We start from the raw sequence: 21,260 nt of genomic DNA, 5'->3' as shown, positions 1-21,260 counted from the left end.
TTGCCAATTCATTCACCCCTTTCATGTAAAAAAAAAGAAACGTGTACACCTGAAATGCTCACACATCTCCTTTGGGGGAACCAGAAATAAGATAGACATAAAGCATGACAAAGCAGCTTTCATCGCTTTTAAAGCTTGTATTAATGCGAGTCTTGAGGAGTTTCAGCTGCACACAAAACGAAGCAGTTCTCATGAAAAAAAGTTGCGAGGAAAAAACTTTCTATTTTACAGTCTACCATTCAGCCACCCCAGTGAAGCTTCCGACCTTAATAAACACCTTAATACCATAGTCACTAATATAAATCAACATTTGTGCGCAATCATTCTATAAAGTACAACCACTTGCAAATTAACCAAAGCATGCACAGCGTAATGCCAAACATTTAGCACATAAAGCCATGATAAGGGCAAAACTTAAACATCTACTACCACATACACACTAGCACTAAACTTGACACTCAGTCATGAGACAAGCTTCAACGAAAATAAATTAAGCCTTTCACAAATAGAGTGGAATCGCATAATGCTTGAACTTTGTAGTGGAAAAAAAGAGATTCGCACCAGAGGTATTTTTTCATCACAGACCCAAAGATTATTCTTAAATCCAGAGCCACCTCCAAAATGTAGACATTACCATTGCCTTCTCCATGAAAAGTGGCCAAATTAAAGAATGCTATACACTTGAACTATTTACGGCAGTGCAGATTTACCAACTCCAAACAGTTCCAAAGCCACTTGCGGTTGAACTTTTCTTGTTTCAAGTGTCCAAAAGCAAAAAAAAAAAGAGCAGGAGTGAAGACAGCCGGAGCAGGTTTTGAAGCAACTCTCTGAGCATAAATATAGCATTGTTAGGCAACTATTAAGCAGAAAATGCCAAGTTTGGAACAGGTATGAAGCAGAAGTACAATACTTCTGTAGCCACTTTGTGCGCGAACAAATAAACCTTGATTACCGTGAATGCACACATGTTAAATTATCAGTGAGATTGACTTTTTTCATGTCACACAGTATAAACTTCAATAGATACTATTCATCTGTCTGTCACCGTTTGTCTCAAACAATTTTCATCACGAAATACAGATACAAAAACCTGGACAGCAAAAATCTGAAAAGCATTTCATCAGCCAGCAATAAGCATCGTCTGCAGGTCAAGCTGTGTGCCATGACACAAGCCGCTTTCTGTTATCGTATGCTGAAAAGCTTACAGCTGCTTTGCAGTTGTTCATTTCGTACAATTGTGGCTGAGGTGCACCGCGTATGTTCCCCAAATTGAGCTAAGAGAAGGACCAAGTTCGTTTCTCAGAACAATATTGGCAAGGCAAACTGATAGAGGCAACATGAGGAAAGGTGCAAATGCTTCCAACTATGACTCCTTTGTTCCTTCATGATAAAATCCTTGTGATGTGCTATAACCAATGTTCACTTGCTAAGCAAATGCTAGTAATGTGAACAAAACTGGAACTAATTGATAAATGCCTTTAGAAAACACAGCCATAAAAAAAGACAGGAGATGTACTGTTGCATACAAGTTACGTTAGTCATCACCATGAAAAGCTTATTGTTGTCATGAAACACCCCAAAATATTTCCCCACAAAGAAAGTGAGCAAGAGGCTGCAATTGGACTGACAAGCTGTCAACGGCGCATCATACTGCTGTCAAAACACAACCTGTCTCTGATGAAGGTGAAAAGCCCTGCTCTGTCTGACCATTTCTATGTAGTAAATTCAGTTGTGCTCCAGCGTCGTCCTTGTGCACTCTTTTCTTGTTAACGTGCCCTCTGTTCGCTGGTTTTCACCTTCAACCGAGACAGGTTGTGTTTTGACAGCAGTATGGTGCGCCACTAACAGCTTGTCAGTCTAATAGCAGCCTCTGACTCACTCTCTTTGTGGGGAAATATTTTGGGATATTCCATGACAACAATATGCTTTTCATGATGATATAGACAGAGCAGGGTGTGCGCCCTGCTCTGTCTGACCATTTCTACGTAGTAAATTCAGTTGTGTTCCAGCGTCGTCCTTGTGTACTCCTTCCTTGTTTATGCGTCCTCTGTTCACTGGTTTTCACCTTCAACTACTTCAACTATGCACCAATTGGCACAACAGGCTACGCTTCTTGAACCTGTCTCGGAAAACACAGGGCAGACTTTGGTATACAACATAAACAGGAATACCCTTACATGTTCTTTGCACTAGCAGAGTGAATGAAAACATTGAAGCACAGTGCTTTGTTCTACAATTTGCACTCTCAAGATATCGAGAAGACCACAAAAGCTATTTCAAATGACAATAGCATTGCGTAAATGAGAAGAGCCAGCGTTCCAAAATGAAAAGACCGAAAAAATGCCATGTTTTGGTCATTGTGAATGTAAGTGCATTTTTTTTTTCATGGTTACTTTAGAAAGCATACGTTAACTGTCAAAAATTTACTTTGAAACACTGCTTCCTAGTGCAGTTTTGAAAAAGCTAATGAAGATAGTAGGGCATGTTGGTGAGGGGTCCATTATTAACAAGCTCAAGACCGCAGACATGGAACAAACGAAGAGACAGGACCGCATTTGTACAGTCCTTTTTTTTGGTTTCTGCCGTGTCTGCCCATCTTGCATTGTAAAACGTTGGAAATACCAACGCCCACCCTGCTACAGTTCGCCCACAAAAGAATGCAAAGGAAGGTGAGCTCTTTTCTGCAAGGGCCCTCGACATGGGCGTAGTACGGGACATACCTCTGTCTCCTGGATGAGTCAGTCGATGTCCTTATTGGTGTAGAATGGTGCTGCCTACACGTTGCTCTGGCATCATTGGGCACCCGGGTTTGTCCCCAAGAGCTGCACAAGCAGGACAAACGCTGTAGCTTGTGCTCGCAAAGCCCGACTACAAGTGTGAGGTCTCTATGGTCACCCTGTACACTGTGTAACCAATGGCTAAGAAGGAAATGGCAAGCAGGTTCAAAAAGATCCGGAAAATGCTAATAAATTAAACACGACCTTGTCACACGAGAGATACCAGTGTCCGGTAAGAGGCAACCAGAAGACATTGGCCTCATCACGGGCATAAATTTGCCACAGCCTCCACTACCCTCAGCCAAGACTGCAGCCTACCCTCCTTTCAGCTCCATATGTAGTGCTGCAACTCGCTGCTTGCGAGAAACCAAAACTTGTCCAATGTGCGACTTTTGACAGAAGAAAGTGTCTTTTGTCTCAGACAAATGCAATAAGGGAAAATGTTGAGAGATGCATGGCACACTAAAGATTCTAAAATTCTGCACGCAAGATATCAGCACATGTGAATTTCACAAGCAATCTTCGCTCCTGACACATCCCATCTAGAGTGCTTGAATTGAACTGCTCCTGCTCATCTCGGTGATACATGCACCTGCATCTGCTACCCGGCATATCTGGACACAAGGCTGTACTAGACCAGACCACCTGAGCTGAAACACAATGGAGGGGCTACATAATGACAACATTATGATTCTACGATGTTTAGCAAGATTCCAGACTTTTCCCTGTTTTCTCCAAGAATTTAAGAAAAAATTTCCTGACCACTAGATAGGTAGAAAAAAAAAAGACAAAGTCGACACGATATTGTACTGGTATATAGACCATTCGCAGCCAAAAAAAAAGCTACTCATAGAAACTGCAAAATGCTGCAACAATACAAAATGTGTGCTTCATCTCTAAAATATTTCTGAAAAGGTTGAAAAAAATGTTCAGTTTGACTTATTAAGCACCCATTGCTTCTTCTCTTCCAGCTCTCCGATAAATGTGGCTGCTCATTTTCCTCTCTTCTGAGCAACTGCTGTTTCTAGGGCGTGTCATTATGACTTAGAAATACTTTGGTTTAGGCTAGTTGGTTCACAACCATGTTTGATACTGAAGATGGCACCAAAAGGACAAGGACAAGGAAGAAACACAGAACAACAGGACGACGGCCATTCATCCCGTTGTTTTCGTGTTCCTTCCTTGTCCTTGTGCCGCCATCTTCAGTATCAAACACTGCTATGAACAAACTAGCCTAAACCAAAGCACCTCTAGGTCATAATCATAAGTAGAAAGAAATGTTCTGAAGTAATTCAGATATAAAAGATACAAAAGCTTGCATTAAACGAGAAATATGCTTCCACAGAATACAAGACTGAAAAAAAAAAAGTATTGTTGCAAAACAAATTCTCATTTCAGACTTCCAACAAAGTCCTCTATGCTGATCTGGGTGCTTATAGCACCTTGCCGTTGAGGAGACACAAGATGCTCTTCACAAGAAGTAGCAGCTCCTAGAGACCGTGTCATCATAGCCTGAAAAAACAGCGCAATTAGTCTGCAGTGGTCTTTGTTTCCCCATGTCCTTTGAGCTTGGTCGTCCCCTAAGCCTACCAAATGTTTCCAAAATGAACCTGATGGCATGAATTTAAATTCTACCCATTTTCATGTGTGTGAGACAAAAAGATGTCATGGCAATATGCAGCGATATCATGCAAGGAACTTGCTATACTATTGTAATTCACAGCAAACTTCCTGTCCTATAACTCCCCAATTCTTGCAGGTACACGAAATTTTCTTGACAGTTGGAGATTTCCCAGGTTGCTAGACATCTTGGCATGTGTCCAGCAGCAAAGCACAAAAACAACCAGAATAAGTATCACAAAAAATCTAAATTACTACAGATGCTTTCTTTGCTGCAATGTGGTATGCACTACAATGTAGTACACACCATATTGCTGCCTTTTGCCAGAGCAGAAAAGGCCAGAAATACATTTTATTGCATTGATTCGTAAACAGAGGACCCTCAGAAGCACTGCCTGCAATGCAATGGTCTCAATGCAGCCACAGATGTCTGCTGTCTCTTTTTTCATGTGGCAAATGAAACTTGACATTTCCTACAAGACGTTAACAGACAGTAAGTTGTCTTTTAATGACAGCTGTCGACAGTAAATACTTTATACGTTACTGTCTGTTACGTATAAAGTATTTACTAAGGTAATCGCTAAAGGAATCAGAACAACCTTAAACTGCAATCGAGCAAAAGATCAAGCAGGTTATCAGAAACGGTACTCTACTATCGATCATATCCATACCATCAATCAGGTGATAGAAAAATGCTCGGAATATAACCAGCCGTTATACATAGCATTCGTTGATTACGAAAAAGCATTTGACTCAGTTGAAACCTCGGCGGTGATGCAGGCATTGCGAAATCAGGGGGTAGACGAGCCGTACGTGAAAGTGCTGGAAGATATATATAGTGCTGCACAGCAACCAAGATCCGGACCATGAAAAAGAAACAACAAGAATAAGACTGGGATGGAGCGCATTTGGCAAGCACTCAGATTATGACTAGCAGCTTACCGGTATCGCTAGAGAGGAAAGTAACAGTTGCATCTTACCTGTACTCATCTATGGGGCTGAAACGTGGAGGCTAACCAAGAGAGTTCTACTTAAGTTGAGGACAACCCAGAGGGCTATGGAACGAAAAATGGTAGGGGTGGAAGCGTGCAGAGTGGGTCAGAGAAATAACTCAGGTTACCAACATTCTAGTGGAAATTAAGAAGAAATGGGCATGGCCAGGACATGTAGTGCGAAGAGAGTATAACCGATGGTCGCTTAGGGTAACAAACTGGATTCCAAGGGAAGGAAACCGTAGCAGAGGGCAGCAGAAAGTTAGGTGGGCGGATGAGGTTAAAACGTTTGCAGGGTTCAAGTGGATGCAGCTAGCACAGAACCAGGCTAAGTGGAGAAATATGGGAGAGGCCTTCACCCTGCAGTGGGTATAGTCAGGCTGATGATGATGATAAGATGCTATAAGTTACTAGCACTGGGAGCAATGTTTGTACCTTCATTTAATGCTGCATAGCCTCAGTATGGCTGCCTCCACAGCTTGGAGCACTTTTGGACAGTTCTGAAGTGAGGCTATGGCAGCTCACTGCCTCTCTTACCCTTTCTCCATCTCTGCATTTTCTATGGCTCACAAGAAAGGGGAGGCTTCATAACATAAAGCTCTGCAAAGTGACAACAGCAAATGTCTAAAAAAGGCTGATTGGAAAAAAAGAAAAACTAGAGCACCTACAAACAATTTCGGAAAGGGTGAAGGATGCTGCCATATTGGGCACTGGGCTGCGCTCGTAGCAGAGGAAAAGAGTTGACAACTGCCCACCTTAATGGCTGTCACACCAGTTTCTCCGAGGGTTGTGAAAAGGTCTTGCCCCCATGCTACTCACCCTAATAATAAAAAAAAATATCTTGCCACCCTCAGTGTGCCGCTCCCCTCCTCACTAACCCTCCTTTCAATTGCACACTATAAACGAGGTTCTCCAAACACAGCAGTGGCCATAGCAGCCAATGTGGTGTCAAGCTCCGTAAACCCCGCTGCACGCCCCTCCTCCGCAATGGGCCCAAACCCAGTTTCGAACCTCGCAGCCTGCAAAGGTGGTTCTGTTTGTCTTGCAAAGGTACTTCCTTTGACCCTCACCTGAAGTGCTCCCTTAGAGCCTCAGCTGCAGCAGTCCTAAAAAACAAAACGAAAAAAAAAAAAAGGGCCACATAACGGGCTGTTGCCGCGCAAGGCGGACTTATTGTTGTCCGATGGCGGAACGAATCACTGCCACATCAGCGCAACTATTTGGGCCGTGACCCCTTTTCCCAAGCATTTCACCCCAGAAGAGCCGAGCACCAGGCCGGGGGAAAGCTTGTACCCATTTAAAAACCGGTGGGTAACCGGCGGCACCAGGGATCGAACCCGGTACCTCCCGAATGCGAGGCGGATGCTCTACCACAAGGCCACCGCTTCGGTAGAAATTCATGCACTCTCACGCTAGTGCACAATTCATGCACTCTCCCGAGGTCTCGCATTTGAGTGCAAGGTCCTTCCCCCAGGTGCGAGGAACCTAGCCACAACTATTTCATGTGAATTCTACACACAGCCCACATAGCGCCTCTGTCCCTATGTGGGCTATAAAACGTCATAACTTAGCTGTTTAGAGTGAACACATACACCTTCCACTGGCCTCAGCTTTTTCAGATCAACAGTGATGGCACGGCAGCGAAACAAGCCAACAGGTACACAATCTGAAAGTCACTAGTCCACACCAACGCATCTTGTCATGCTTCTTGAGGATGTTTCGGAAGCCGGTGAAGTTGAGATTGATAGTTCTGTAGCAGGATGAGGCTGAGGTAGAACTCAGTGAAGGTCAGTTTCAGGTCGTGGATCTTGCGCATGTGGACCTTGAACTCACGAGCCTGCCGATCAAAGGCCCGCATGAGGCCCAGCTGGCCTTCCCGCCACCGTGCTGCCACTCAGCCGGTGCGACTCCAGCTTGTTGATGTAGTTGTTCAGCTCAGACTTGAGGTTGCTTGCGCATTGCCTCCACCAGTTTCTCTGCAACAGGCAGGGACCACCAGTGCCTCAAGCAAGTTTTCACCACAATGCTTCCAAGATGAAAGCCAACCACAGAATTTGTCACATGAAAAGCAACACCACATGCTTTAACCCCTCTTCGCATAGCAATTTTCACTGCTTCCATTGGTCCATAGAAAAACCTGCAGAGAAACAAACCCCACAGATTTGTCAAATGGCTCCACAGCGACACCCAGTGTTTTCTCACAGCACACATGTTTGATGCACACTATATCTATCAATTGTCTGGCATTCATAACGGGTATAAGGTATACAGATATACCAGCATACATTACCACTACACACAAGGTGTTCTAAGCATATTTTATTTAAAAGCCAGCGTTGGAGTTAAAACTTTCTGACAGGCAAACTGTCAGGAAAGAGGTGCATGCCCATCTGCTAACTTGAATAGTTGGTAAGGAAATGGGGACTGCATTTTCAACTGATGCAGCATACACTGCACGCCTTCATGTGTGTGTCTGAAGTGAGTGTGCAAGGGGAAATATATGCAGTGGATAGCTTGACAAGACCAGACCTTAACCCCCACATACATGTCACCCCTAGCAGATTGAAAAGCATGTGCTACGCCTGCACAAAGTACCGGTAAAAGCCTAGCCACAGAAGCGAGGTAGGAGACAGAAAGAAAGATTCATAGTATTTGATCCTGTATGGCTACCTATAAACGGCCTCCTAAGCCACTAAAACACTCAGAAAGTTTAATCAATTATTGAAAAATATTTTTGGGTATCTTTTTTTTTCTTTTACTTAATCACTATATGCATAGTAAATAATGCTCATGAAGAATTGCAATTTGACATCTATTTGGGTTCAAGTCAACCTGTTAACTTTATATTCTGAGGCCTTGCCACAGACATAACCATGCGTCGATAGTTGTCTTTGAAAAACTGAGATTCAGTATTACTTTCTTGCGACTCAACTAACCACAATGACAAAAAAAATCTATGTGCCATTTTCATCTTCGCCTTCTGTAACCTGTTCAACACACTAACTCCAATAGCCATGGCAAAACAAATATAGTTGAGCCAGCAAGAGCTTCTCATCAAAAAAGGACATGTTGGAAAGCACATTACCATAAAATTACCATTGTATGCAAAAAGACACTAAGCATGCAAGCATACAATTGCATTAGCCCCTTCCAGAGAAAAATATGATCCACTGGAGAAAATGTTTCATAATTTCAGATTCTGTAATGAGCATGCCATCCTTTCCAGATAGGCACTTATAGTACAATTTCACTTACGCCATCATATATGCACATCATGACTTCATTATACAGAGGTATACAGAGTCTCGGTTACACTCTTTGACCCATTTCCGCCACAGTTTACCTTTTGTGAACAAATCAACATACCATTCAGGCACTTTAAAGCATTTATGCTTGTAAAACAAGTGAACAAAAATTGACGCCCACTAGAACCATTCACTTAGAAAACCAGATTTTCCATCTATTTCATACATCCAAGCCAATAACTTTCTACCCAAGGTTGTTCAGGCATCATCTCACTTTATACATCCATGTTTATGGACATTGTTCCTCATGTAGGAAAGATTTCACTGCGTTCAGGTCATGCCCATTCCACATCTGTCGGCACTGGCCTATAAGAGCTGATGGCAGCAGCCCGACGAAAACACAGACCCTCTGTAATACACATAGCATCGCTTTCCCTTACATCTACAAAGATCTGTTCATATTTTCCCAAAATAAGTAAAATAAAGAGTAGGTGTCATTTGCAATTTTGAATTTCAAAAAGCGAGTCAAACTATAGAATGCTGCTGGCTCTGACTGCATCAAAAGGAATCGTTTGATCCACTTGGATGCCAGTAGCTTTGCACACGCCAGTGACAGGCACTGCCAATGTGTGTTACTGAAACTGTGGAAGCCAAGCATCAGCTCTTCAATGGCCGAAGAGACAACGCTGTCCCAACTTCTGGCAGCCTGCAATGCAAGCTACTACAATAGGCCAGCTAGAATGTGCCACGCAAGTTGTAACATTTAATTTCATTTTCCAATCTTTTGGCTCTCTGTCAATGGTTTCAGCGTCCCGATAAAGTAGGCCATGGTGGACCACCCCGTGATGGAGGATAAAAAGGAAAAAGACAAAATTAGACATTTACAATAATTATACAGCCCCAGGCTGCCATTAGACATATTTGAAGTAAAAAGTGTTAAATCAATGGCAAATTTCAAACATACGCTTTAGATGTCCTACAGATAATTCAGGCTGATTATGAACGACTGAATAAGAAAGTCATTCGCAGTTAGAAATTCAACACTTACACATCAAAGAACCATTAACCCTGTAACGCTCGGTATATAAAAAAAAAAGTAGCAAAAAAAAAAGGCTCATTAAATTGATGACACAAAAGCTCGACATCTTGTTTAAAATGCAAAAATAATAAGAAAATATTTTACAGCAGAGAATAATGTTCTATTAGCTATTATCTGCTCCACTCCTGGAACTCCGGAAAATGGAGTTAATTTTGAATAATAGCACTACACTTAAAATGCACTATTCGTCGATTCCCTCCAAGCTGCTGGAGACTACCCATATTTTTCAGGTCAATTAAACTTCAGGCTCGCTGTCACGAAGCGAGCCATCATTATCTTCTTCACTTGAATAAAGCACAAAGTCAACAACCTCAGCACTTCCCCCATTAGCACCCAATGGATAACAATCTTCCACATTATAAGGTCACACAGATGATGCCATGTTTACTTAAAAGTGCGGGAAAATCCTGTGCTAATGGGATCAACCTCAGCACACAAGAAATGCCTTCTGCCATCTAGAGCAAGACTCTCATTCAGAAAAGTGCACAATATAGAATAGGTGCTGCCATCTATGCTTTAAAAGTAATACACTATTTGACGAACGATGCTCATCAAAAGCCATTCAAAAAGTTGGAGAAATTTCCTCGATTAGGCAAGATCATCATAAGCAAAACAGTGGCGATGGCTCGTGATAACCTGTGGTCATCATGAAATCCTTGCGAGGTTAAAATCCACTGCTCTCCACATTTGAGCTCAACGTGCTACTAGAAAACAGACTATTTCAAGAAAAAGGCACTAGAAAATTTTGCTCCAAAGAATAGTGCGACCTCTCTCTCAGCAAAGTGCAATGTGCATCCAAAGAGGAAGGATCAGAATATGACTCTCACAGCTATGGGATGAAACAATGTGTCCATGCTCCCTCCAAGTCAATGAGCACGTTAGGTTGGCAATACTTACCAGAATAGAAAGTGTTTATCTTGGCCAGCTCCTTGTCGCAGTATTGGAAGAATTCTTCATCAAACGATGCCAGGTACCTTGTGATTACACTCTGCTCCACCACTGCAAGTGAGTGTGCAGACACAAACTGGTGTGATTAGTCACACAACATCCCACTTTCTTAGGAAAGTATTTGAACCACTGCCATAACATGGGCACCTCCCACACTTTTTGACACATTCCAAGACAAGACACTAAAACCACTCGCCTTTAACTACTGCCACAAGTCTATGCAGATGCTTTTACAGCACACAGCCCTAATCCTACTTATCTGCATTAATACTCGTATGTATGCCATTGAATTAGCATTCCTTATGTATATCCGTTTTTCCTTTTATGTACTGTGCCCTACAGCTATACCCCTCCGGGTTTTGAAGGTACTGAAACCATAGATAGATGGATTTATTGAAAGGAAAGGCAGGACGAGGCCAGAGGAAACTGGTGGAGGTCCGAAGCGATTCTGACGTGCAAATCGATCGTCCGATCCGGGTATAGGGGCGAAAGACCAATCGAACCATCTAGTAGCTGGTTCCCTCCGAAGTTTCCCTCAGGATAGCTGGCGCTCGATGGGAGAGCAGTCACACCTGGTAAAGCGAATGATTAGAGGCATTGGGGTCGAAACGTCCTCAACCTATTCTCAAACTTTCAATGGGTGTACGGGAGGCCTTCTGGGTTGAGGCCTCCCGCTGCGATGAGAGTGCCAAGTGGGCCACTTTTAGTAAGCAGAACTGGCGCTGTGGGATGAACCAAACCAGAATAATTCAAATCTGGCCTGCTACTCTGCACTGGGAAAGGAAAGGAGAGAAGGAAGATTATGATGGGTGACAAAGTGGGAGAAGGCATATGAAATATATATACAGGCACAGTAGCTTGCTTTACAAGTGCAAATCAAGCCCGCTGGTGCACAAAAAAACGGCAAAGAGCACGCACTGCCTGGACACCCCCTTGTCCTGCCAAGCACCCAGCAGCAGTTCCTCCGACAGAGGCCTCTTGTCCAAACGCTTCAAGGAAGCGGCTAGCACACTTCATTTGCAAGCATACACTGGGCACACCAATAATTTATGGTCCACAGTTTCTGGGATGGCACTAGTTGCACATTCCGGTGAGTCCACCTGTCCAATTAAATGTAAGTACTTGCGTTTAACTGGTCAGGTGGACTCGCCTTTACTGCAGAGGTCAAGCTAAAGTTAAACTGGCCAAATTGCTGAACCATTCACACAGGAAAACTTTTGGACACATTGTATCACTTTTCATTGTTAGTAGCTGCCTGCCCCTCAAAATTACTTACTGCTAGTCCCTCCCAGCTTCAGGGAAATGAGGGAGCTCATAAGCTTGCCCAGAGTCTCAACTTCTGGCTAGGCTCTAATCCTCAGTACACTCTTAGCAGCGACAGGCTAGTCAGCTACAAAGAGATTACTGAGCCCTATTGGCTAAACAGGATACCCACCGGCAGATAGGACACCAAATAAGATCCAAGAGAGCATTTGGAGGCGCTTACAAGCAAGGGCTTTTCCGAAGCCAGCTGCTTTCAGTCAGTGGTACCCGGAACAATTCTCAAATAGGTGCAAATTTTGCCAGGATAAGTCAAATCTGGTGCATATGATATGGACGTGTCCAGAAATAAAAAATATAAATGGACAGTCAAAAATTTGGAGGACGCTTAAGCTTCGCCTTCAAGAGTGGAACGCGGTAGCGTTGTTGCACCTCGTCGAGAAAACTTATTAAACGCAAGGGTATTGGGGCATCCTCGCACCGGTACCGAAAGGGAGAAGCGGGTGAGCAAAGATAGTGATCTAAAGAAAGAAAAGATGCTTGATTCTACAACCCATGAAGGTGCACGGCGAAACGTCAGGGGCGAGTGGCGCGCCACGTGTGGGGGCAGCGCCGCACATTGCGAGGAGGGGTTCTTCTGTGTTTGCCGCAAGATGGCTCTGCATGTGCGCAGAGCGCAGAAGAAATGTACCAGAAACGTACTTCGCTACTCGTGTAACTGCGACTTCTATAAGTAACATGCTCATAATTACCGATATACACCGCAGTATAACGTTCTACGGCACGTTTCTAAGGCAACACCGCATTCACTAGAAGCGCTTTTGTACCGCTTTCAAGCATCGAACTCGTGGCTGAGTGGTAGCGTCTCCGTCTCACACTCCGGAGACCCTGGTTCGATTCCCACCCAGCCCATCTTGGATGTTGCTTATTTATGAAGTGCATGTTTATTTATGAAGTGCATGCCTGGATTTATCACTCACGGCCAACGCCGCCGACGACACCGGCTTTTCTGCGACACGAGCTCCTTAACGCTACCGCGTTAAAGCGGAAAAATTTTGGGAGACTCTACTGTTGAGCTCACACCCCAAGACTCGCCTAGGTGTAATCCCACTGGCCGAAAATGCCGTCCGGGTCTAAGGACTCCAGGCCATCTTGTAGGCGGATAGGTTGACGCCTATCCTGTATCTGTTGGAGATAGTTTTACCACCACCACTGCTAGTCACTTCAATAATGCCGAAAGGTTGGTGTAAGCCAATCATTACTACCATCGTTATCACACTCGAAAACTATTCTGAAAGCTCACAGTCGCAAACAACTGGGCCTGTTCATTTTACATCTTGAAACAGGAAAAGCAAAAGTATAGGAGAGCCCAAGAAAGGCCACACACTACTCACCACTCACTAACAACCTCTGACGTCTCACTGTTGGATCAAATCAAGCACACCTGTGGCACTCGAGTAAGAAAGCTAGCAACAGTGAGTTTCGTTTTTGAGTTCGGTTTCTGTTGGCTGTCTTTTTCCTGCCACAGACAACATACACGCATAATTCGTAGGTTTCCTGATCTATCACACAAAATATTCTGGAGTACTGAAAAGATTCCCGGCACAGGAGACAAGAACTCTTTGATGAAGCAAAAAGCAAGAGCCCCAATTTGACATTTGTGAACTAGTTTTACAGATGTTGCCAACAATGCAAGCAAACAAGTGTAATAATGCTTCCCAGTTGTTGAAGAGCAGCCCCCAAAAACTACTCTCACCAAGTCATACAGGATAAAATCGAACAGTGCGTCTAGTACCCCAAAGGCTATCAGGCGAATACCACTCTATGGCAAGATATTACATTAATAATAATAATAATAATTGGTTCACAGGAAGGGAAAGGCGCAGTATTTGTCACGCTTGCTCTGTGGACACCTGAACCAGACCGTAAGGGAAGGGAAGGTGGGATTGAAAGTGGAAAGAGATAAAGGGGAGCCATAGTGGAGGGCTACGGAGAAATTTCGACCACGTGGGGATTTTTAACGTGGGCTGACATCACACAGCACATGGACACCACTTCCGTTTCGCCTCCATTGAAACGCAACCGCCGTGGTCAGGTTCGAACCCGGGAACTCCTGCAGAGTAGTCGGGCGTCTTACCACTGCACCACCCCAGCGGGGCCAAGATATTACATTCTGAGTCACAATTTAGGAGGTCTTATCTACTCACATCATAAAAGTGCCCTCCTGAAAGTTGCATACAACATCCTTTGATTCATAAAATATATCTTGTCAATTGCCATTTCACAGACCTGTTCGCGGAAGTGGCAGAAATGACACTTTCTGCCACTTCCCTTGCACATTGTGATTTTGCATCCTTGTCTGTTAGGTTTGTCTGTCTATACAAGAAGGAGCACCTCTAAAGCACTGTCCCAAATAAACAGCCTGCAATGTCCATTGGACCTCCCAAACCTGCAATGCATTGGCAAACAATGAGGATTTACATCAGTGGACATGACTGGCTTAGGTGATTGCTTGTCACATGTAACAACTGTTGGAGATCATGCAAATGCTGGATGTTTGAATGCCTCTTTAATGGCAAAAAACAGCAGCAAAGAAGCATAGTAGCCATCTGCTGTCCTTACAATACATGCCCCTCCTGTAAAAATACAGTGTTGAAGGTATTGACCACTTCTCTCTGTTGGCATAAGGAGACTTCACAAAGACAAGTGGACAACAGGTATATTTTTGCATGTATGGCAAGAGTTGTGTCCTTTGGTTTAAATTCTCTTTTTCTGGCCTTCGCATTGAGCAGTAACCAAATCTGTGTGTTTTTATAGTTTTTATATCAACATCCAATGCTGTCACCTTCCAAGAATGAAAACAACTTGCAATCTTTTGGCCTGGAGTGTATCTGATCATCTCTGCCATTTTGCTACTTTCGTAACGTGCGTGCGTACGATCTGATAAGGAAACTTTTTGCTTTAGATGGCTCCAATGTTTGCTCAGTTTGAGACAGTTACTGATAAAAGGAGGAAAAATGCATGTGCTGGATGAAGTATTATCAGACACATCCCTCAAATCTCTGGGCAACAAAGTAATCGTGGCACAATGTAGAAAAATAATTCTGTACACTTTCCAAATCTATCCTAGCAAGCCTGCTGCTAAGAAGGAGCCAACCTGGTCATCTGGCATAGCTTGTTCAGTTTGTTTGGGAGCATATTTGTAAAGTGTGCAGAAAAGGATACAAACTGCCGTGTGAGGGCCTGCATAATTCAATCAGTACATGGATTCACAACTGCCTGAGCGTTTGGTGCTATACCAGAAAAAGTTTATATTGTATGAAGCAAAAGTAAAAGGCCGCAGTTTTAGGGCACTGCTCTTGAACAGCTGGAAAGCACCATTACACTAGTTCTCTTGCACTGTGCCATGAGGCTGCATGTGCACGCTTCATAGTAATTAGTCCTTGCATTGTTGGTAACAATCTGTAAAACCAGTTCAAAGATGTCAAATTGGCACTCATTTAGCTTTTGCTTCAATATATATAGGGTCAGGCCCAGGCTTTTAAACCTTGCACTATTTTTATAGCCCAAGAATGTTTTTAAATTTAGTTTAATGAATCTTTGCACTTCATGTCCCCACTCTAGCCCTTCAACCTGCTTTCAACTCCAGCACCAGGGCAGAACTGCTGAATAACAGACATTTTTTTCTCTTTTTTTTTTATTTGTGCACAGCCATTCTAAAACTGCTCACAGGTGATAGTGAAGGACAATGCCTTAACAGCCATGAATTGGTATGAGTGTAAGACAGAAACGCCTGCCCATGTGAAAAAGCTTAAAACCCAACAGCCAGAGAAAAGTGACTCCTTCATAGCAAATAGCAAATGGCACTGCAAAGTTATCAAAAGTGAAACAGAAAGCAGAAAATAGAAAAAAAGACCTTGCTCAATCACACAACCAAGTACCACTGTCTTTACTAAATTATCAAAAGAACTTAGTGGCTTCCTTTAAATAGCCTTGGCAGTATGTATGCACTTGGCTAGGCACCTATGTAAATAAGCCAGGCAGTTTGTTTATATTGTCACGCACTTCCCGCGGTCCTCGCTCTCGCTGAGCCAGAGTCTGTTTGGCGCTCTTATTTCGAGCATCGACATAGCCGAATCACGCTCTCATTTCTTTCATGAAGCGATCCCAGGTGGTAAGGGATGCTTCACGATTGTCAAACCATGTTAGTGCAGTTTCTTCAAGAAAGAATACCGCATTCGCCAGCTTGGTATTCGCATCCCAACGGTTGTATTTGCTCACCCGATTGTAGTGGGTGAGCCAGTCATCCACGTCTTTCCCAGGCTTGCTATAAAGGTGTCGGGGTTCCCGATAAGGCTGTGGGGTGTTCTGTAGTGCTGCTGGCATGGGAGGCGCTGAAACATCTGCTTGTGCCATCTCCGTCTGTAGGGGGGGGTAGCCCAGCACTTCTTCTGCTTTGGCAGTGCAGGAGAGGTTCCGTGGTGATCTTTAACACGCAAACTCCACCACTCTTGTTACGAAGTTTTTTTACACAGATGTTAGGATGCGCTGCAGATTAATGCACCGAAGTGGGCAGAATCAGCTTCCTCTTCTCCTTCTGCTTATTCCGCCAAGCCTCCTCTTCCTCCAATACAGGACCGTGGGAAGTGCGTGACAATATATAACGGTGTGTTCAGATAAGAATGGTAATTGAGGTCCCATGACCATTTATTTGTTTTCAATAAAATTTTTATATGTGGTGGGAAAATGTCTCGACACAAAGAAATGAGCTTTAGTTTTGCAAGATAAGGTTTAGTTTTCTCAGAAAAAAAAAAATCATGTACCACTACAGGTGGAAAACGCTGTTTTCGCCATTTGAAAAATTTGCAAGTTTGGAGACATACTGCTGCATACTAAAACTTTGACATCCATTATGTTTTACTCACTAAATCTATGCAACTTTTACTCTTCTGCAAATTAATAAAAGCTTGTTTTGTTGTGTTTGATTTAGTAAAAAATCGCAAACATTGCTTCAGAAGCAACACGCTACAAAAAAAGTCCATTTTCAACCTTAAATATGGGCATGATGCATTATGTTGTTTGCATTAAATCTTCTGTTTACTATTCAGATCATTTTCTTAATTTCAGACAAAACTGTGAGCTCTAGACCAGTAGGTGCGTTCTCCACAACGCATCAAATTCAGCCAGATTCCATTAAATAAATGCTATCTTCAAGTTTTATGAAAATCCTTCTCAAGAATCATCAGTGCCTAGTAAATATTACAGCCTGAAAAAGTGTTGCATTATATTGTTTAAAATTATAAAAATAAGTCACAGGTTCTGAAAGATGTCTATATTCAGCCCTAAATTCTATCATAATTTAATAATGTGTTGCTGCTGAAAAATTTTCTCTATATTATACAGGCCTAGCTCTTCATTTCTACAAAAATTGGAAGCTCTAGACTTGTTTGTTCTTTCTCCATAGTATTTTGAAATAAGCCAAAATTCAAAATTCTCAAAACAAAGGACAATTTTGACTCAAATTTAGGGACTACAGCATCTTTGATTTTTATCAAATTCTCATAAACACAATTCTAAGTACTTTACAAATATTAGGCACTAATATGTATTGCATTACGTAAATTAAAATTTAAAACTGAACAAGTTTTCATTTACAGAAGTGCTTGTGGCTTCCCTAAAGAGTAGGCATCAAAAGTTCGGTTTATTATTTGCTGAATTTAGCTACATTTTAACTTATGCAATATTGAAAGCCTTCTCAATGCTTATAAAGTCATTGCCTGCTTGTTGGCAGTGTTGATGATTGCTTAAAGTGGAACAAATTTGCTATTTTTGGCAATTTTATGGAAGAATGCAAGTGACGATTGAATTTTTTCTTTATCCTGTATTTTTTTCTTGTTGCAAGGTGCTGTGCTATTCTATCTAGTTCTTAACTATATTATTTCATTTCTCCTTTATGATAAAAAATGTAACATGATAGTTTAGGTGGAGTTTCACATTTCTTTACAGCAGCACGAATGAGCCGAATGACAAGCATTCTTGTAAACAGAGCTATCTAATTCAGAGAAAAATAAAGAACACAAAGCGAACATGTCAACCACCTAACCTGCAAAGCCTCGGGTCACGCATTTAGCTAGAGAATTTGCAGGTTAGGTGGACGGTGGGATGGCTTTGTTTTGCCTTGCCTTTTCACTGGGCTAGATAGCTCCTCCGACAATAATACTCACCATCTTGGATCATTCGTGCCACAGGCATAAACACATATATAATTCCACCAAATCTATCATGCTGCAGAGCATTATGCTTATGACAGTACGCAAGTACAGTCGAAGAAAAGAGTCTTCAAAAATATATTATTTTTAATTTTTACCACAGCAGAGATAAGAAAGAATATATTTAAGAGCTGGATTGAATATAACAGCATGGCAAAATAAAAAGAACATTACAGGATAGATAAAAGGCTAAATTATAACTTGTGTTTTTCCACGAAACGGCAAGAAATAGCAAACTTATTCCATTTTCAGCTATCAGTAACTCTGCCAACAAGCAGAGAATGGCTTTATAAGCACTGGGAAGGCATGAGATAAAATGTAACTAAATTCAGCAAATAATGAATCAAATTTGTAACTCCTACTCATTTAGGGGAAGGACTACGCAATTCCATAGAATTAAGCCATGAGCACAGTTTGATATTTACTTTTATATTTTTATTCTACATATTGCAAGACTTGTTATTGTCCGATATTTATGAAGACCGAGTATCATTTTAAGTGGTTTAAATTAATATATAGAAGAAGGTGATGTTTTTTAAATTCGAAACAAACTTGTCCATTTTTTATATTTTTGAATTTTAGCTAATTTCAACGTAATATGGAGAACAAACAGAATTCCAGAGCTACAAATTTTTGCAGGAATAAAGTACAAGGCCTGTGTAATATCCAGAAAGTTTAAATGGCAACAACTTATTGGACAGTGCCAGAATGTAGGGCTAAATATTGACAATTTTCAGTAAAAGCTCTCAGTTTTATAAAAGTTTTTATAAGTTTAAAGAATATAATGCAACACCTTTTTACTCCCTAATGATTCTGAGGTACTGAAGATTGTTTGAAGAGATTACAATAAAAATCGAAGATGATGCTTTTTTTTTTCTAGTTGGAATCAAAGTTGTCCCTTTTTTGCTTTTTTTCTAATTTCGGGTGGTTTTGATGCTTTGTGAATAAAACACCTAATAGCCTACATACAGCCTCATAGTTCTCTGAAATTAAGAACTTAGCCACCATAACCAAGGAAAAGAGTGGCAACAACTTAATTCTTCGTGCAAAAATGTAGGATTGAAAATACTCTTTGCAGCGCGTTGCTCCTGGAGCAAAGTTTGTGATTTTTTACTATAAACGTGTGGCAAGAAAAAATGTTTTTAATGACTCTCCATAAAGTAAAAGTTGCATATATTTACTGAGTAAAAAATAATGTACGACAAAATTTTAGTCTGCAATCAGCAGGGCTCCAAACTTGCAACTTTTTTGAAATGGCAAAGATGGCGTTTTCCACCTCTAGTGATATCAGATTTTTTTCCAATAAAACTACTGACAGTCTTGCAAAACTAAGCTTCATTTCTTTGTGTCGAGACATTTTCCCACCAGAAATAAAAATTTCATTATTAACAAAAAAATGGTCATGGAATCTCGACTACCGTTCTATTCTGAACACACCCATATATATTGCGAGGATTTCTTTAGGATAGTCAATACATCATTTTTGACAGTACTGGTATAAATACTGTCACAGAGTGATAACTGCAGACCACCAAGCAGGGACAGAAGAAAAGACTTGCAAAGGAAACTCTTCATTGAAGAGACTTCCTTCCCCCCTCCCCCCCCCCAAAAAAAAGGGCAGATCAGCACCTGTTGAAGAACAGAATGCCTACTGCTCTCAGCTTTGTTTAATTTAAAGTTGTCAAAACACCATTGAGACAGGGCACCAAAGGCAACTACAACAATCTGGAACAATGCAGAAGTAGCTGTGCATGCCTACAATCTTTCCAAGATAAATCTGGCCACATCTCGTGCCACAAAGTGATAAAGCCACATGTCGTCGCCCTTCAGCATGAAGAAACAGTACAAAGCTTCGCAGCAATACTTCTAGCATGCTGTGCCCTGTCCCTTGGAGTTTGCTCAAGTGGAAGTTTATTGACTGTAACCCTTTAGTCTGTTTGTGGTCAAGTGCTTTTGAGGAAAAAATGAAAAAGGCAAAAAACATAACAGCTCTCAGAATTTTCAATCAAATAAGCAACATGATAGTCAAAGGCTTGTCAATTACAGTTACCACAAATCTTCCCCACTAAAGTCTGATAGTGTCGCCATTACAGGTGACCAAAAAGCCATTTTTTGGACCACTAGTTCAGAGCAACTACACAAGATCCATTCCAGGAGCTCAAGTGAGAAATGGTAGTAAACTTTACAAAGCAAGAAAATCCTGGTTATCACAAAAATCTCTGTACTGTCAAACATTTTTAAGTGTGTCACAAACTTAATTCAGACTTTACTTAGGCCACGCAACACAACTAATACAGAGGCAGTGCTCGAACTGAGCATTTACAAACCCATGCCCGAAGTTTTCACTCTTACTTTCACCGCACTATGGTTTCCTTGCTATCCTTAATTGAACTGGAATAGGAAAGGGTCTATATATGCTTAACCCCTCAAATTCACAGGCAAGTGATCCTTTGAGGTAACAGAATAAGTGAACGATAATTGTACTGCGTGACAGCAATAAAGCTGCAAAAACACCTCCAGTGTTTTTTTTTTTAGCCTAGTGGGAGAGAACACTGACAACTACATCCTACTATGCACCAGCATCATCTCTCATCAGGCTAGTGTCACCTGAAAAACAGTGTGCACAATGCTGAAGACCAAGCATAGTACACCTTGCATGGTACACAAAGAAATAAAAATAATAGTGTTCTGTCCACAACGTTTTACGACAAAACAAGCTCATGTGTCTCAACAATGGGAGCAAGCTTTTCAAGTTGCTGATAAACGGAAGACAATGCAGAACCTTACTTAGCCTGGTCAGCCCCAGTAACCAAAGGGCATAAGCAGTGCAATACCCTACATTTGCTGAATGATAAAACCTCAACGAGGAGCAAAGCTCACCTTCTGCCGATGGTGCCCTTTCCACTGCCCCATAAAGCATTGTCTTCATATCCTGCAATAAAAAGCCTCGGTCAAATAAAGCAAAGGCCAGAAGTTTTCACACCCTCCAACCAAATAACAGAGTGCCTTGCTTTTTTCTTCCACTCCATTTCGACAAAGTGAAAGGGGCA

At 41.9% G+C, this 21,260-nt stretch overlaps 1 pseudogene; it reads right to left on the bottom strand.

Annotated features, from left to right (window-relative positions):
* Positions 1 to 21,260, bottom strand: part of LOC146183970 (solute carrier family 53 member 1-like) — a 93,887-nt pseudogene that overhangs the window by 59,351 nt on the left and 13,276 nt on the right.

Source organism: Amblyomma maculatum, chromosome 7 (genome assembly GCF_055883805.1).
Source record: "Amblyomma maculatum isolate TAMU_Amacu chromosome 7, ASM5588380v1, whole genome shotgun sequence".
NCBI lineage: Eukaryota > Metazoa > Arthropoda > Arachnida > Ixodida > Ixodidae > Amblyomma > Amblyomma maculatum.
Note: the sequence above shows the minus strand (reverse complement) of the source record. Positions and strands in the feature narration are given on the sequence as shown.